Below are 16,925 nucleotides of genomic sequence, written 5' to 3'. Positions count from 1 at the left end.
GGGTGATAAACCTAGAGGAAATTGTAAAATCCCTTGTTGTCAAAACAGTTATTTTCCCCATACCCAAAAATGTAATTTGCAAAAAAACTAATCAACCATAATGTAATATCCAAATCTCTTTGAGGATTGACCGAATGGGCGTCCACCTGAACAGACACGTAGCCAGACACCACGTTTATAGTTTATTATTTTGTCGAGCTAGTATAGTGATACTCTATGTAGATCCTGATTCTAGAGTAGAAGATCAATTCCCTGAGTTGTAATTCTGTCATGACAATTATAAAGGTCCATGTGAACCGGCCACTGGCCATTTAGAATGCCCTAGGTATAAAGTTCAATAAATTTAATGTGAAAGAAGGCTAAAGATGAAGAAAGAGTTCTGTTGTATATACGCTCAAGCTACAAAGCTACTCCAACTTGTAATCATCACAAATAATGATTGGGTAATCCAGTTTTAAATCTAAAATGTGCATTGTGTTCCTCTTTCTTTGCTCTTTCATTCAAGTGTAAGCATTGTCAGTTTTGTTGAGGTTTGCGACTACGCGTTAGTGAGCCTAATCTTCAAATTTGAGTGTTTAGTGTTTGCATGCAGTTCATGGGTGTGTGAGTCGCTCATCCAACATTGGCGCCGTTGCCGGGGACACAAGGACCTAAGTAGGTTTCCTACTAACACTCGTGTGATGGTTGCTTGATTTAGTTTCGGCTAAAGAAAGCGTTTTTCTTAAGTGGATCCGGAAGAGGATATTCCGCGATCAAGTGGATAGCCAGGAAGCGTGTGTCTTGCCGAGGGTCTGCGACTAAATAGGTTTAATTAGGATCTGTGGATTAGAATCTCCAAATCTCACATTATGGGAATCTCCAAATCGACTAAATTCATGTAATTTGGGAATTTTCCACTTAAAGTGGGAAAAATTGAGGTGTGTGGTTAGTAAATAAAGTGAAAATCTCATAGGATTGTGGTGTTGATAAACACCAAAAGTCAAGAGGATGAACAACACATGGATTTGAATAATAACTATAAATTACATAAAACAAAGGAAGATACAAAAAAGATTTTGTTTACAAATTGACTAGTATAGTCACAATAGAAGCTCCACATAATTCTACTCCACATTTGATACCATATCTGAACTTTGATCCAAGTGTGGTTGATGTGCACGAGTGAGGCCTTCTTTGGCTTTTAGAGCATGCCTTTCTGGAATCTTTATTCTAGAAAATGGTCCTTCTTTGTTGGGTCTCCAGGACCAAACAATTGCATCTATAGTTTCCCACACTTGTGGGTCCTTATAGTTGACAGCCCAATAACCCTTCCAACAATTGCTGTAAGCTTGAGTATCTGTCATCCCACTTTTTCTCGCACAAGGTGCCCAATATTGAATCAAGAGTTTTCTGTAGTTTGGTGATGTAGGCTCATTATCAATGTCAGATAAAGCCATTGCAAGCCACACTGGATAGATTTCTGTGTCACTCGGAACAAGCATAAGAAAGTCACCTTGGTGCACATCAGACATAGGGTCAAACTCTTCCCTTGGCCTATCTCGTTGAGGCCCACAAAAATGATCGTTCAACTCTTCAAGGCCTAGGAATCTTTCTGCTCCTTGCTGCAAATTCATTGTAGTGCTTTGTAGGTGAGAATATTCTTGAGTTTTTGGCCAAAACATTTCATACAAGACTCCCTCTGATATGATTTCTTTTCCAATCTCTTCAATTACCTTACTCCAGTAATCTATCACAGGTCTATAATATCGCGGAATACTTGAACCATTCCCTAAATTTTTCCAAAAATTTATATAGTTATTTAGCCCCAAAATGACTTCTTTGTGGGCCTTGACATACTCCGCCATTTGTACTAGAGGTGGATCTCCATGTGGTAACATTGGCTTGCCTTCTGTGTCTGTTTTCCAAAGGCGAATACTTCCACTCCAACTTGATACACCTACATGTGCCTTATATTGCATCATTGGTGTCTCATCCTGCATAAAGAACCTGAACTGAAGCGGTTTGGAATGTCCAACAAGTATGTCTTGTCCATCACAAAGATAGCCATCACAATATTGCTTGAAATCAGGGATCTTTGTGATAAAAAATGGAGCTGGAGATGAAGATGAGTTGTTTCGTAATGTATCCATCAAATGTGGCAAAGTATAGGTTTGTGTAACTCTCAGCTTCTCTGAAAACCTACTAAACATGGCGTCTATGTCCTCATGTGTATGCCCAACCATTAAAAATCCCAGCTGGATGGTTTTGAAAACACCCCTTGCAACAAGCATTGACAAATAGGCAAATAAGTATCGATTTTTGTTTTCCCCTGCACAATTATCCAATTGTAGCAACAAGTTCTCTGGCAATCTGCGAAATGTTGACCCCAATTCCTCTTCTGCAATTTCTGACGACTGCACAATGGGCTCTTTTCCATCACTCAAGTTATGGTAGTCCAAAGCATCCCTTGAGTTCAAAGCATGTAGTAGTGAAATATTGCTCCTTGGAAGTCCATTTGTTACTAGATCACCAAGAGGATGCTTATCTATCATCTCTCGGTTATGTAAACAATTAGCAATTGAGCCAATTGTAAGATTTGGATCAGTTGGCCACAAACCATTCAAGACAAAGTGTCCGTAATGACCTTCTCCATGTCCATGAGTGATCATGCCAATCAATGCCACCTGCAGATTATATCCTGAATCCACACCCTTGGGAACAATGCGTAATCTAGGAATGGCAGTCTTCTTTTGATCCATCTTATCATGGATTATGCATACATATTTTTGTGGTTGAGTTTCTGAATACGTGCGCCATGCATAATATAGGCTTCTGCAACTCTTTTGTTGTGCCATGTGAACTTCTCTCTCCCTCAAGAGAAGAGCTCTCTCTTCAAGAGAAGGTTTAGCTTCTAACCTTGCCTTGATTGAGCTACAAATATTGCACTTAGAGAACTCACTCGTCTTTGTTAAAGTGACATGTGGGTACTCTTTGTTCCAAATTCTACCAAAAGAAGATTGGGATAGCTTCTTCTCATAGCCCATTTGGTCAAGTGTCGTGTTGATTTCACATAAAATATCCACTTGTTTGTATGTTGATGGAATCACCAATTGAGTCCCTCTTGAGCCATCTAGCAGTGTTCTACTTCTATGTGGCATCTTCTCAGAGTTGTTTTCCACAAACTCATTTAGTAGTGCTCTTGCTAAACTAGTATGTTGAAGTCCCCTTCTCAATGTACATGTGTTCCCATGTACATATTGGCGCACACCATTTTCAAAGTTCTCCTTGTATCGATAAAATGATGTCTTTGGTATTCCATGTAGCTCATACCATGCTCTACAACAAACAATAGAGCCATTTAGCCTGAATTGGTATCGTGACTTCTCATCTTTCTGATAACATATAGAAAGAACATCATAAACATAATTAGTGCGTGATTTTTGAGACTCTCCCCAAAACTGTTGTCGTAACCTTGTCACCATATCACGATCTGCAAACTGGCAACATTTTTGTGCACAACAATCAATGCATGATACCCTTTGAATTGATTTGTTTGAAAGGTAAAAAGTCGAAGCTGGTGCTGCTTTTGATTTTTGAGTCCTGTTCATGAAAGTGTATCGTCTCTTCCTTGACAACTGGACAACATTACTCCCATCAAGTTTTTTTCCAACATTGTCATCGTTGGATACATCCTCATATGTAGCATGCATGCCATCAACAGGAACAAATCGTTGTAATGGGCTCCCATTCAACATTGTTGTCTGCTTGATGGGCCACTTTAGCAAAGTGATGCTACCCACTTCAACCACATCATCAATGCTTGCATTTTCTCTTTCAATACCCACACCCACACAATCAGGACCAAGTTCCTGAAAGTTGACATAATCATGTGGAAATACATATAAGATGGTCCCTTCATTCATGGTTTGCATCATTGTGTCATCTTTTAAAAGGACCCTCTGATTTCTCCAAGACTCTCGAATCATTGCTTCAAATTCTGGGCTTGTCATAGGTATTGCATCTGTAACTAGAGGATCAGAATGATCATGTTCTTCATCACCATTGTAGCTTTGTGTGGATCAATTAAGTTCCCATTTAATACAAAAGATTGCAAAAGAAGCTTTGACCATCGAACAACACTCCATAATGAGCCTTGGAGAGATGAAGTATCCATTGTAGGAAAAGGTAGGACCACATCCTTCAAGCATTCCTCCACTAGTATGGAGACATTTCCTTGCCCTATCTTTGTACCACCACAAGTGGAATCTGGATCTATTCTACACACACAGCCAATACCAACAATTTCATTGTCAAGTATCATATGTACTTTCTCCCCAGATTCAAAGTCCATCCTGTAAGTGAAAAAGATTACATTGTTAAATCCATAGTTATAGAAAAATACTCTTCAAAAAAAAAATCATGCTACAACATGGAAAAGCTTTGCATAGGTTGGACAAGTGGTGAACCTTGAGACCAAATCCTCCTTGCTATATTAATGGAAGCAAGGTTGGAAATTATGGTGGATCTTGAAACCAAAGCATCCTTGCTATATTAGAGCATAGGTTGGACAAGTGGTGGACCTAGTTGTAATACCCACTGCCACCTATCAACTACTATAGGACTATGCTTTCCAATGTCCAAGTATCCCTTGAGGCTTTCAAGGTTGAACACGTGGTGGATCTTGAAACAAAAATCCCCTTTCTATATTAGAGCATAGCTTGGACAAGTGGTGGACCTAGTTATAATGCCCAATATCCAAGGTGAAATACCTTAGGACCTTGCTACCTTGCTTGCCAATGTTTACGTAGCCCCTCATTTATTTAATGGAAGTAAGGTTGGACAAGTGGTGGACCTTGAAACCAAAGCCTCTTTGCTATATGAGAGCATAGGTTGGACCTAGTTGTAATACCCACTGCCACCTATCAACTACTATAGGACTATGCTTTCCAATGTCCAAGTATCCCTTGAGTCTTTCAAGGTTGAACACGTGGTGGACCTTGAAACGAAAAGCCCCTTTCTATATCAGACCGTAGCTTGGACAAGTGGTGGACCTAATTATAATGCCCAATATCCAAGGTGAAACACCTTAGGACCTTGCTACCTTGCTTGCCAATGTTTACGTAGCCCCTCATTTCTTTAATGGAAGCAAGGTTGGACAAGTGGTGGACCTTGAAACTAAAGCCGCTTTGCTATATGAGAGCATAGGTTGGACCTAGTTGTAATACCCACTGCCACCTATCAACTACTATAGGACTATGCTTTCCAATGTCCACTTATCCCTTGAGTCTTGCAAGGTTGAACACGTGGTGGACCTTGAAACGAAAATCCCCTTTCTATATCAGAGCATAGCTTGGACAAGTGGTGGACCTAGTTATAATGCCCAATATCCAAGGTGAAATACCTTAGGACCTTTCTACCTTGCTTGCCAATGTTTACGTAGCCCCTCATTTCTTTAATGGAAGCAAGGTTGGACAAGTGGTGGACCTTGAAACCAAAGCCTCTTTGCTATATGAGAGCATAGGTTGGACCTAGTTGTTATACCCACTGCCACCTATCAACTACTATAGGACTATGCTTTCCAATGTCCAAGTATCCCTTGAGTCTTGCAAGTTGAACACGTGGTGGATTATTGAAACCAAAATCCCCTTTCTATATCAGAGCATATCTTGGACAATGGTGGACCTAGTTATAATGCCCCTCCTTTCTTTAATGGAAGAAAGGTTGGAAAAGTGGTGAATCTTGAAACCCAAACCCTTTGGCTATATATAGAGGATAGCTTGGACAAGTGGTGGGCTTAGTGTAAAGTATCCAATGTTCCAAGGTCCAAGGTGAACTATGTAAAGACCTTACTTCCAAAAACAAAGTCGTACAAGTGGTTCTCCTTCAAACCAAAACGTCCTTAGTGTATTAGAACATAGCTTGGAGAAGTCGTGGTGGACTTAGTTAATGGTGAATGTCCAAAGCAAACTATTATAGGACCTTGCTTCCCAAATCAAGTTTGGACAAGTGGTGGATCTTGAAACCAAAACCCCCTTACTGTATTAGAGCATAGCTTAGATAAGTGGTGGACCTAGCTGCCATGGAAAATGTTCAATGTGAACTGCTACAGGACCTTGCTATTAAATGTCTAAGTAGAGCTAGCTTCTTTAATGGAATCAAGGTTGGGAAAGTGGTGCATCTTGAAACCAAAAGCCCTTTATTGTATTAGAGCATAGCTTGGACAAGTGAGGGACCTAGTTTTAATGTGTGATGTCCAAAGAAAAGTATTACAAGACCTTGCTTTCCAATATTTGAATTGGTCAAGTGGTTAAAACTAAGTATAAAACTTTGACCATTTTCTTCTCGAATTGCCAAAAAGCTAGTTTTAGACACCCCTAAATGAAAATGGTTTAGGGTGGCCTTAAGCAACGTTTTTTCAAAGACTTGAACAAAAGGGTTGCCGAAGAGTAATGAAAATTTATTATGGCTTGAAGTGCCTGAGTATGTGAAAACAAGCCTAGGTTTTCCACGAGGCAAAAGGTGACATAATAAGAACATTGGAAACTTAGGATTGACCATGTGGCCTAAACTTTGGCAAGTGAAGTGGTGGCCAAGTTTTGTGGCACAGTGTGCACTTGGTCCTATATGTGTTGACCACTTGGCTAAATCTAGGACCATAAGGCCAAACCTTTGGCACCTTAAATATAGTATGGGACATAATCTAGAACTGCTATAGTAAATTAGTAGTATAGTTAATATGTTAATATTTGTATTATATTTAAGTATATGCTAAATATAATTTATGTTCAAAATTTCACTAATGAAGAATGTTCCCATTTAGCACTCCAGATGCGGGGTCTTAGGGCAATGCCACAATGGGGTGACAAGGCAGCGCTTCCACGTGAGGTTTGGGGGTAGCGCTCTTGATGGGGATGTGGAATATAGCGCTCTCGATGGCGGGGCTTGGGAGGTGATTTTGGGATATTGTTCCGGGCGGGGTCAAGGGGCGGCAGCCCTTTGTCGCCTCCCGGCGCGACTGCCGGCGGTTCGGGGCAGCGCCCCCGGGCGGGCAAGGGGCGGCATACGTGGCATTCTAATAAACCCTATCAAGATTAGGCACAGAGAGCGCACGAGCAACGCACACAGAGAAAGCAGGCGAGCAGCAAACACACAGAAAGCGCACACGGATCGCACACAGTTGGAGTATACGCGCACGTAGAGGAGCAAGCTCGGCATCGTACACAACACACAGGTGGAGCGCACAGGATTGAAAGTTCGCGCACAAGATAAAGAAACAGCAGCGTACGCAACGCTTTCCAGAAGGGCAGGATCGGGCATAGCTTCTTCACACCTCACGAATAGAGAAAAAACAGGTATTTCTCTCTCTCTCACTCTCTGTCTTTCTCCATATAGAGAAGATGGTTCTCTGTAACTCTTCTTGCACACACACTCTCTCGTCAAAAGACAGAGATACGTAGTTTAAAAATCCCCCGCACACATACACATATTCCACACATCGTCTTCCTCTCTTCCACATACATAACCACAGTGAAATCTGTTATCTTGTTGTCTCTCTCTTGAAAATACATGCACATATTCCCACACATCGTCTTCCTCACTTCCACATACATAACCACAGTGAAATCTGTTATCTTGTTGTCTCTCTCTTGAAAATACGTGCACATATTCCCATACATCGTCTTCCTCTCTTCCACATACATAAACACAGTGAAATCTGTTATCTTTCTCTCTCCTCTCTCTAGAAAAACAGGTATTTCTCTCTCTCTCTCTTCTATCTATCTATCTCTGTATCTTGCTATCTCTCTCTTGAAAATACATGCTCATGTATGTGTGCGTCTGTGTTATCTATGTGTATGTATGTATATTTGTGTTATTTCATTGTAATACTCATACATAATGCAGATACACAATTACACTTAATTACGATATGCACACATAGTATATATACATACATAAATATCACAAATAACTAACACATTGTAATACTAGTAAACTTGAATGGAAGACTTACTTGCGTGATCTGTTAAAGTCGATTCTTGTAGCGAGTTCTGGATGTATGCTGAGCTGATTTTCCTCTAATCCATTTGTAGATATGATTGTAACTTCTGTTTCTCAAAAATAGTAGTGTTGTTTAGTGATACACCTAATGGACATAAATGGTTGAAACTAGGACATGTAGACCAAAAATACGTGTATTTCTTTGGATGAATATATACACTTTTTGGTGACCCTTACCACAAGTGGTGGACCTTGAGACCAGTGGACTATAAGGACCTCCAAACAATACCTTGTACACTCAATCCTTCTTGGTATCTAGGTTGGACAAGTGGTGGACCTTGTTCAAATTCTCTAACCACTCTCTCTAACATGGTGACATAATTTAGGTGTGATAAATTCATATCTATGCAAACTAATATCAGTTTAGGCTTGTTAATTTGAATTTGTTTGAATTTATGTATCATATAATGATTTGAGGTTTGCATATTTGAATTTAGGTGTATAATGATATCTTTTTGTGGTAAACTTGAATTTAAAATCAATTTCGCGTGGAATATTTTAAATTTAAGTGGTAAAATTTAAATTTTTATAAAAAAGTTTGAATTTTAAAATTTGGGGGATATTTTAAATTTAGGCGGGATATTTAAATTTAGGCAATCAGATTTTGAATTTAAATTTAGGCGGGAAGGTTTTGAATTTATAGCGAGATCTCCCTTACATAAGAGAGTATAGGTTGGACAAGTGGTGGACCTTAAAGCTACAGCATCCATGCTACTGGACATGATAGGTAGGGAATCTAGTTGAATATTGTATGTATATATATATGTAATAGATCTAGCTTGGACAAGTGGTGGACCTTGGAGCAAAACCCCATGTAAAACATATCATGCACATTCCAAGTGGTGAGAAAAAATATCATTTAAGATATAGCCTTATAGGTTGGACAAGTGGTGGACCTTAACACCAAGATATTCTTAATGTAATACATAGAGTGGAAAACTGGTGAATCTTGAGACCAAACCATGCTACTAGCGATAATAGCTTGGACAAGTGGTGGACCTTGAAAGTAATCCCCCCATCTACGAAATATCGTGGGTTTAAGGTATTTTGATGGAGCCTAGCATCTTGGAGACATGGTGCACCTTGCTTCTCTCATGTTTCAATGGAGCCTATCTTGGACAAATGGTGGAGCATCCTTCTCTCCATGTTTCAATGGAGCCTAGCTTGGACAAGTGGTGGACCTTTGCTTCTCTCTATGATTCAAGTGGTGGACCTTGGAACCAAACCCCCATGTAAAACCTATCATGGTCACTCCAAGTGGTGAGAAAGAATAACCTTTAAGATATAGCCTTATAGGTTGGACAAGTGGTGGACCTTAACACCCAAATATTCTTAATATAATGACATAGAGTGAAAAAGTGGTGAATCTTGAGACAAAACCACTCATGCTACTAGCGAATAGCTTGGACAAATGGTGGACCTTGAACGTAAACCCCCCATGTTTCAATAGACTTAGCTTCGACAAATGGTGGAGCATCGCTCTCTCCATGTTTCAATGGAGCCTAGCTTGGACAAGTGGTGGACCTTTGTTTCTCTCTATGTTTCAATAGAGTTAGCTTGGACAAGTGGTGGACCTTGGAACCAAACCCCCATGTAAAACCTATCATGGTCACTCCAAGTGGTGAGAAAGAATAACCTTAATGATATATCCTTATAGGTTGGACAAGTGGTGGACCTTAACACCCGCAGATATTCTTAATATAATGGCATAGAGTGGAAAAGTGGTGAATCTTGAGACAAACCACTCAGCTACTACCAATAATAGCTTGGACAAGTGTTGGACCTTGAATGTTAAACCCCTCATCTACGACATATCGTGGGTTTAATGTTTTTCGATGGAGCCTAGCATCTTGGAGACATGGTGCAACTTGCTTCTCGTCATGTTTCAATGGAGCCTATCTTGGACAAATGGTGGAGCATCCTTCTCTCCATGTTTCAATGGAGCCTAGCTTGGACAAGTGGTGGACCTTTGCTCTCTCTCTGTTTCAATAGAGTTAGCTTGGACAAGTGGTGGACCTTGGAACCAAACCCCCATGTAAAACCTATCATGGTCACTCCAAGTGGTAAGAAAGAATAACCTTTAAGATATAGCCTTATAGGTTGGACAAGTGGTGGACCTTAACACCCAGATATTCTTAATATAATGACATAGAGTGGAAAGTGGTGAATCTTGAGACAAACCACTCATGCTACTAGCGGTAATAGCTTGGACAAGTGGTGGACTTGAAGCATAAACCCCCCATTTCAATAGAGTTAGCTTCGAGAAATGATGGAGCATCCTTCTCTCCATGTTTCAATGAGCCCTAGCTTAGACAAGTGGTGGACCTTTGCTTCTCTCTATAATTCAATAGAGTTAGCTTGGACAAGTGGTGGACCTTGAAACCAAACCCCCATGTAAAACCTATCATGGTCACTCCAAGTGGTAAGAAAGAATAACCTTTAAGATGTAGCCTTATAGGTTGGACAAGTGGTGGACCTTAACACCCACATATTCTTAATATAAAACATAGAGTGAAAAGTGGTGAATCTTGAGACCAAACCACTCAGGCTACTACAATAATAGCTTGGACAAGTGTTGGACCTTGAATGTAAACCCCCATCTACGACATATCGTGGGTTTAATGTTTTTCGATAAGCCTAGCATCTTGGAGACATGATGCAGCTTGCTTCTCCGTCATGTTTCAATGGAGCCTATCTTGGACAAATGGTGGAGCATCCTTCTCTCCATTTTCAATGGAGCCTAGCTTGACAAGTGGTGGACCTTTGCTTCTCTCTATGTTTCAATAGAGTTAGCTTGACAAGTGGTGGACCTTGGAACCAAACCCCCATATAAAAACCTATCATGGTCACTCCAAGTGGTAAGAAATAATAACCTTTAAGATATAGACTTATAGGTTGGACAAGTGGTGGACCTTGACATGTAAACCCCCCATCTACGAAATATGGTGGGTTTAAGGTATTTAATGAGCTAGCCTCTTGGAGACATGGTGCACGTTGCTCCTCTTCATGTTTCAATGGAGCCTATCTTGGACAAATGGTGGAGCATCCTTCTCTCCATGTTTCAATGGACCCTAGCTTGGACAAGTGGTGGACCTTTGCTTCTCTCTATGTTTCAATAGAGTTAGCTTGGACGAGTGGTGGACCTTGGAACCAAACCCCAATGTAAAACCTATCATGGTCACTCCAAGTCGTGAGAAAGAATAACCTTTAACATATAGTCTTATAGGTTGGACAAGTGGTGGACCTTAACACCCAAATATTCTGAACATAATGACATAGAGTGAAAAAGTGGTGAATCTTGAGACAAAACCACTCATGCTACTAGCGGTAATAGCTTGGAAAAGTGGTGGATCTTGAACGTAAACCACCCATGTTTCAAAAGAGTTAGCTTCGACAAATGGTGCAGCATCCTTCTCTCCATGTTTCAATGGAGCCTACCTTGGACAAGTGGTGGACCTTTGCTTCTCTCTATGATTCAATAGAGTTAGCTTGGACAAGTGGTGGACCTTGGAACCAAACCCCCATGTAAAACCTATCATGGTCACTCCAAGTGGTACGAAAGAATAACCTTTAAGATGTAGCCTTATAGGTTGGACAAGTGGTGGACCGTAACACCCAAATATTCTTAATATAATGACATAGAGTGGAAAGGTGGTGAATCTTGAGACCAAACCACTCAGGCTACTACCAATAATAGCTTGGACAAGTTTTGGACCTTGAATGTAAACCCCTCATCTACGACATATCATGGGTTTAATGTTTTTCAATGGAGCCTAGCATCTTGGAGACATGGTGCAGCTTGCTTCTCGTCATGTTTCAATGGAGCCTATCTTGGACAAATGGTGGAGCATCCTTCTCCATGTTTCAATGGAGCCTAGCTTGGACAAGTGGTGGACATTTGATCCTCTCCTTGTTTCAATAGAGTTAGCTTGGACAAGTGGTGGAGCTTGGAACCAAACCCCCATATAAAACCTATCATTGTCACTCCAAGTGGTAAGAAAGAATAACCTTTAAGATATAGACTTATAGGTTGGACAAGTGGTGGACCTTAACACCACATATTCTTAATATAATGACATAGAGTGGAAAAGTGGTGAATCTTTAGACCAAACCACTCATGCTACTAGCGATAATAGCTTGGACAAGTGGTGGACCTTGAATGTAAACCCCCCATGTACAAAATATCCTGGGTTTAAGGTATTTCGATGAAGCCTAGCATCTTGGAAACATGGTACAGCTTGCTTCTCTTCATGTTTCGATGGAGCCTATCTTGGACCAATGGGGGACATCCTTCTCTCCATGTTTCAATGGAGCCTAGCTTGGACAGTGGTGGACCTTTGCTTCTCTTTATGTTTCAATAGAGTTAGCTTGGACAAGTGGTGGACCTTGGAACCAAACCCCCATGTAAAACATATCATGGACATTTCACGTGGTGAGAAAGAATACCCTTTAAGATATACCCTTATAGGTTGGACAAGTGGTCGACCTTAACACACAGATCTTCTTAACGTAATCACATAGAGTGGAAAAGTGGTGAATCTTGAGACCAAACCACTCATGCTACTAGAGATAATAGGTTGGACAAGTGTGGACCTTGAATGTAAACTCCCATGTATAAAATATCGTGGGTTTAAGGTATTTCAATGGATCTTAGCATCTTGGAGACATGGTGCAGCTTGCTTCTCTTCATGTTTCAATGGATCCTATCTTGGACAAATGGGGAGCATCCTTCTCTTAATGTTTCAATGGACCCTAGCTTGGACAAGTGGTGGACCTTTGCTTCTCTCTATGTTTCAATAGAGTTATCTTGGACAAGTGGTGGACCTTGGAACCAAACCCCCATGTAAAACCTATCATGGGTCATTCCAAGTGGTCAGAAAGAATACCCTTTAAGATATAGCCTTATAGGTTGGACAAGTGGTGGACCGTAACACCCAGATCTTCTTAATATAATGACATAGAGTGGAAAAGTGGTGAATCTGAGACCAAACCACTCATGCTACTAGTGATAATAGGTTGGACATGGTGGACCTTGAATGTAAACCCCCCATGTACGAAATATCATGGGTTTAAGATATTTCAATGGAGCCTAGCATTTGGAGACATGGTGCAGCTTGCTTCTCTTCATGTTTCAATCGAACCTGGCTTGGACAAATGGTGGAGCATCCTTCTCTCCATGTTTCAATGGAGCCTAGCTTGGACAAGTGGTGGACCTTTGATTCTCTCTATGTTTCAATAGAGTTAGCTTGGACAAGTGGTGGACCTTGGAACCAGACCCTATGTAAAACCTATCATGTGCATTCCAAGTGGTGGTAAATAATACCATTTAGATTAGCCTTTTAGGTTGGACAAGTGGTGGACCTTAACACCCAGATCTTTTTAATATAATGACATAGAGTGGAAAAGTGGTGAATCTTGAGACCAAAACCACTCATGCTACTAGGATAATAGGTTGGACAAGTGGTGGACCTTGAATTTAAACCCCGGATATACAAAATATCGTGGGTTAAGGTATTTCAATGGAGCCTAGCATCTCGAAGACATGGTGCATATTGCTTCTCTTCATGTTTCAATGGAGCCTATTTTGGACAAATGGTGGAGCATCCTTCTCTCCATGTTTCAATGGACCCTAGATTGGACAAGTGGTGGACCTTTTCTTCTCTCTATGTTTCAATATAGTTAGCCTATATTAGACAATTAGTAGACCTCGAATCTCTCCATGTTGTCTAGAGCTGAGCTTGGACAAGTGGTGGACATTACTTCTCCCTTCCCTTAGTTTACTAGCTTAAAATATTATTCTATGTATACTTGCTTAGATCTAACTTGAACAAGTGGTGGACCTTGTATTCACACAAACTTAATTCATTACAAAAAAGTATATGCTAAAATAACATTTGGTTTTTTTGTTTCAGGAAAGATGGCTCCAAAAAAACAAGTTGCAAGGTTGCTGTCTCAGTTGACTATACTTGCAATGATGTTAGGAAATGGTATTTGGACATACATGGTATAGAGGGTGCACAATTTCATAAGGTGCATCTATATATTGCCAAAAAGGAGAATGATAGCTTGTTTGAAGATGTTGGACAAGTTGTGGAAGCATCTGCCTCTGTAGTTGATAGTCATCCGGAGGTGGAATGCATTGACATTCTAGTTCCAATGAATCTAGAATTTCAACTATCTCCAGGAGCATATGCATTGGAGCGCATGTCTAGAAACAAAGAAGAGACAATGTTTTCTCGAGGATGGAAGTTTGCAGAATCAAATCCAAACATCATAGCAGATCAACTTCAAAGCTCCATCATTGCCACACTACAACGAAAAAAGGTGAAAGCTTCACGACCTCCATCCACAAAGAAGCAAGCAAAAGTGCAAAAAGTAGCAACTAAGCGAACTAGTTCCATTTTGGATGTAGACAAGGCATCTTTGGCATCCTCATCAACAGAGGGTTCAATGTCAAAGATGAGAATTGTGGATCCAGATGTTTTAGAAGCTGAGGCCATGAAAGGACAAGAAAAAGATACAGGTGGAATGAATAAGTACATAAATTATTTTCCTTTCCAATATAGGGAATTTGATATCCCTATTCAAAATTGTTGGCTTGCCTCCTGATCACTATAATTCACGTATTATGGATAAAAAACACGCTGAAAGTGTGTTATTGGAATTTCACGGAGTACGACCAAGCCTGCCAACATGTGCATATTTGATGCCTGTTCGAAATGCAAAATCAAAGAAGGGGACTCCTTTGGCAGTAGAAGAGGTAGAGGAGCAAAAAATTAAAGATTATCATTATTGGATTCTTGATGGGCAGCATTCAATCTATGCTGCAAAAGTTTTGCTTCACAATGAACAAAACAACAAAGAGATATTTGAAAGACTGATTAGCGTGTATAAATTTAGAAAGGCTCGCATTGTTGTGAATGCTCCTCCATTTGTTGCAACTGCTATATCTGCCATTGCAAATGAGGAGGCTCAGGCATTGTATGTCAAGCAACCTTACAGCCAAATATTGAGACATTTACGGAGTCAATGGATCTTCTCAGGACGACCACCAAAGGCAGCAAGTGGAATTGCAGAGGGACATGCATCTCGTGCCGGATGGGATGTAAGTTATTTTCTTTGTCTTTTTGATAGTGTTTAATTAACAAATCTTGCTCAATAGTTTAATTATTTCTCTATTTCTTTTTAGGCTTTTCTTCGATTGGCAAGAATGAGTGCAGCAGCAAGTTGGATTGCTAAACAGGCACACATGGTCACGTACTCTGATTTAGTTTATGATTGTTGGATAGAAATCATTGAAAATCTAGAAGAGGAGAATAAGAACCCCCCCAAAACTGTATTTAGATACCTTTGTGGCCTTGAGGAATCAGAGGTAAAGACTATTCAAGAAGAGATTAGAGATGAGAAGATTTTATTGTCAAAGAGTGGAAAGGATGGTGATGCAACTGATATGTATGATCGAATCAAGCAGTTGAAGCAAGACAAATTGATTCAAGATGCACTTCTTGAAGGCTTCAACAATTTGAATGAGTCTTCACCATGTAAAGACTGGGAGGAGGTGGTCAAAATGTATAGCATCAATGATGTTGTTTATAAAACAATTTTAATGCTATGCGAGGAACGGATCAAATCTAGTTTGACGCGTGGAACAAAGAAAATGGCTTTTCCAGATGGAGCAATAAAATACATGCAATGGGCAATTCACCTTCAAAAAGAGAAAACTGAGCCTAGAGATTTGCCATGGTCAATCTATGTGGTGAGCCTACAAATGGAAGGCAATCTCTACTTGATGCGCCACTTCAATAATAAAGTGCCTATTGGCTTATGTGTTTTAGATATGACAAAAAACGTTGGAGGCAATTTGAAGTGGAGTGAGGAGACATTTAACAATGCTTTGGATGGGATCTTGGCTATTGCTGGAGGGTCAACAGATCCTGGATTTGTCTTTCTTGCATTTGTGGATTTCACTAACTTCACAAAATTGCAATGTGCCTTTCACGCCATGGGAGATAATCTGAGCTACCATTGTTGTGGTGCATTGCATCACTTTCCATCAGCTCCTTGCAAAGGAGCAATTCAATTCCTAACAGTTATTGCCTTCTTGGGACAAGGCAATGCATTTGAAGACCTGAGAAGAAGATCAGAGGAACATCCCATGCCAATTGATTGTTCTCTTCTTCAAGTAGCAGATAACGATATGTCAGATTTGCAATATTTGGAGGCCAAAAAAAGAGCTTTGGTCAAGCACTACATTCGTACATATTGTTTTGAAGACCGCAAGCTTGTTGATGTTTTTGGTGATGGCTCCTTGGTTGCACAAGAAGGAATACAACAGAAAAAAGAAGTTATATGCTTAATTGATAGTGTGGAGGAGGCAAAAAACGTGGAGACCATGCTGCTAGACTTTGCTAAGTCTCATGAAGATATAGAAAAATGGGCTGGACTTCAACAATCCACTTCGCAATCAGATGACATTGTGCCTGTTACAGAGGAGTGCTCTCCACAAAGAGAAGAAGAACAACAACAACAACATCCTCTGTCAATGGAGGACTTTTTGGAAATGGAGACACGTATGTTTTGAGTTTCTTGTGCATGTTAGTGTTTCTTGTTACTGATTTGATACTCTTAATGTTAGATTTTGCTTTATATAGTATTGATTGAGTTTGTATTTTTTATCTCAAGCATTCAAGGTTTGAATGTAAATAATAAATTACTTGAGTTTTTGAATGGTGGATCTTTAGACTAAAACTATAACATTTAATACTCACAAAGACTTAATTACTTAAGAGCTTGAACTCAATAAGTTTTGGACCTTTTATCAATACCCCCTTGATATGATACATTAGATCGTAGCATGGTTAAATGGTGATGCTTCATAAATTGAACCT

This window comes from Adiantum capillus-veneris, chromosome 11, assembly GCF_014529385.1.
Source record: "Adiantum capillus-veneris isolate H3 chromosome 11, ASM1452938v2, whole genome shotgun sequence".
In the NCBI taxonomy this organism is placed as follows: Eukaryota; Viridiplantae; Streptophyta; class Polypodiopsida; order Polypodiales; family Pteridaceae; genus Adiantum; species Adiantum capillus-veneris.
The sequence above is the reverse complement of the archived record's forward strand: the minus strand, read 5'-3'. Positions refer to the sequence as shown.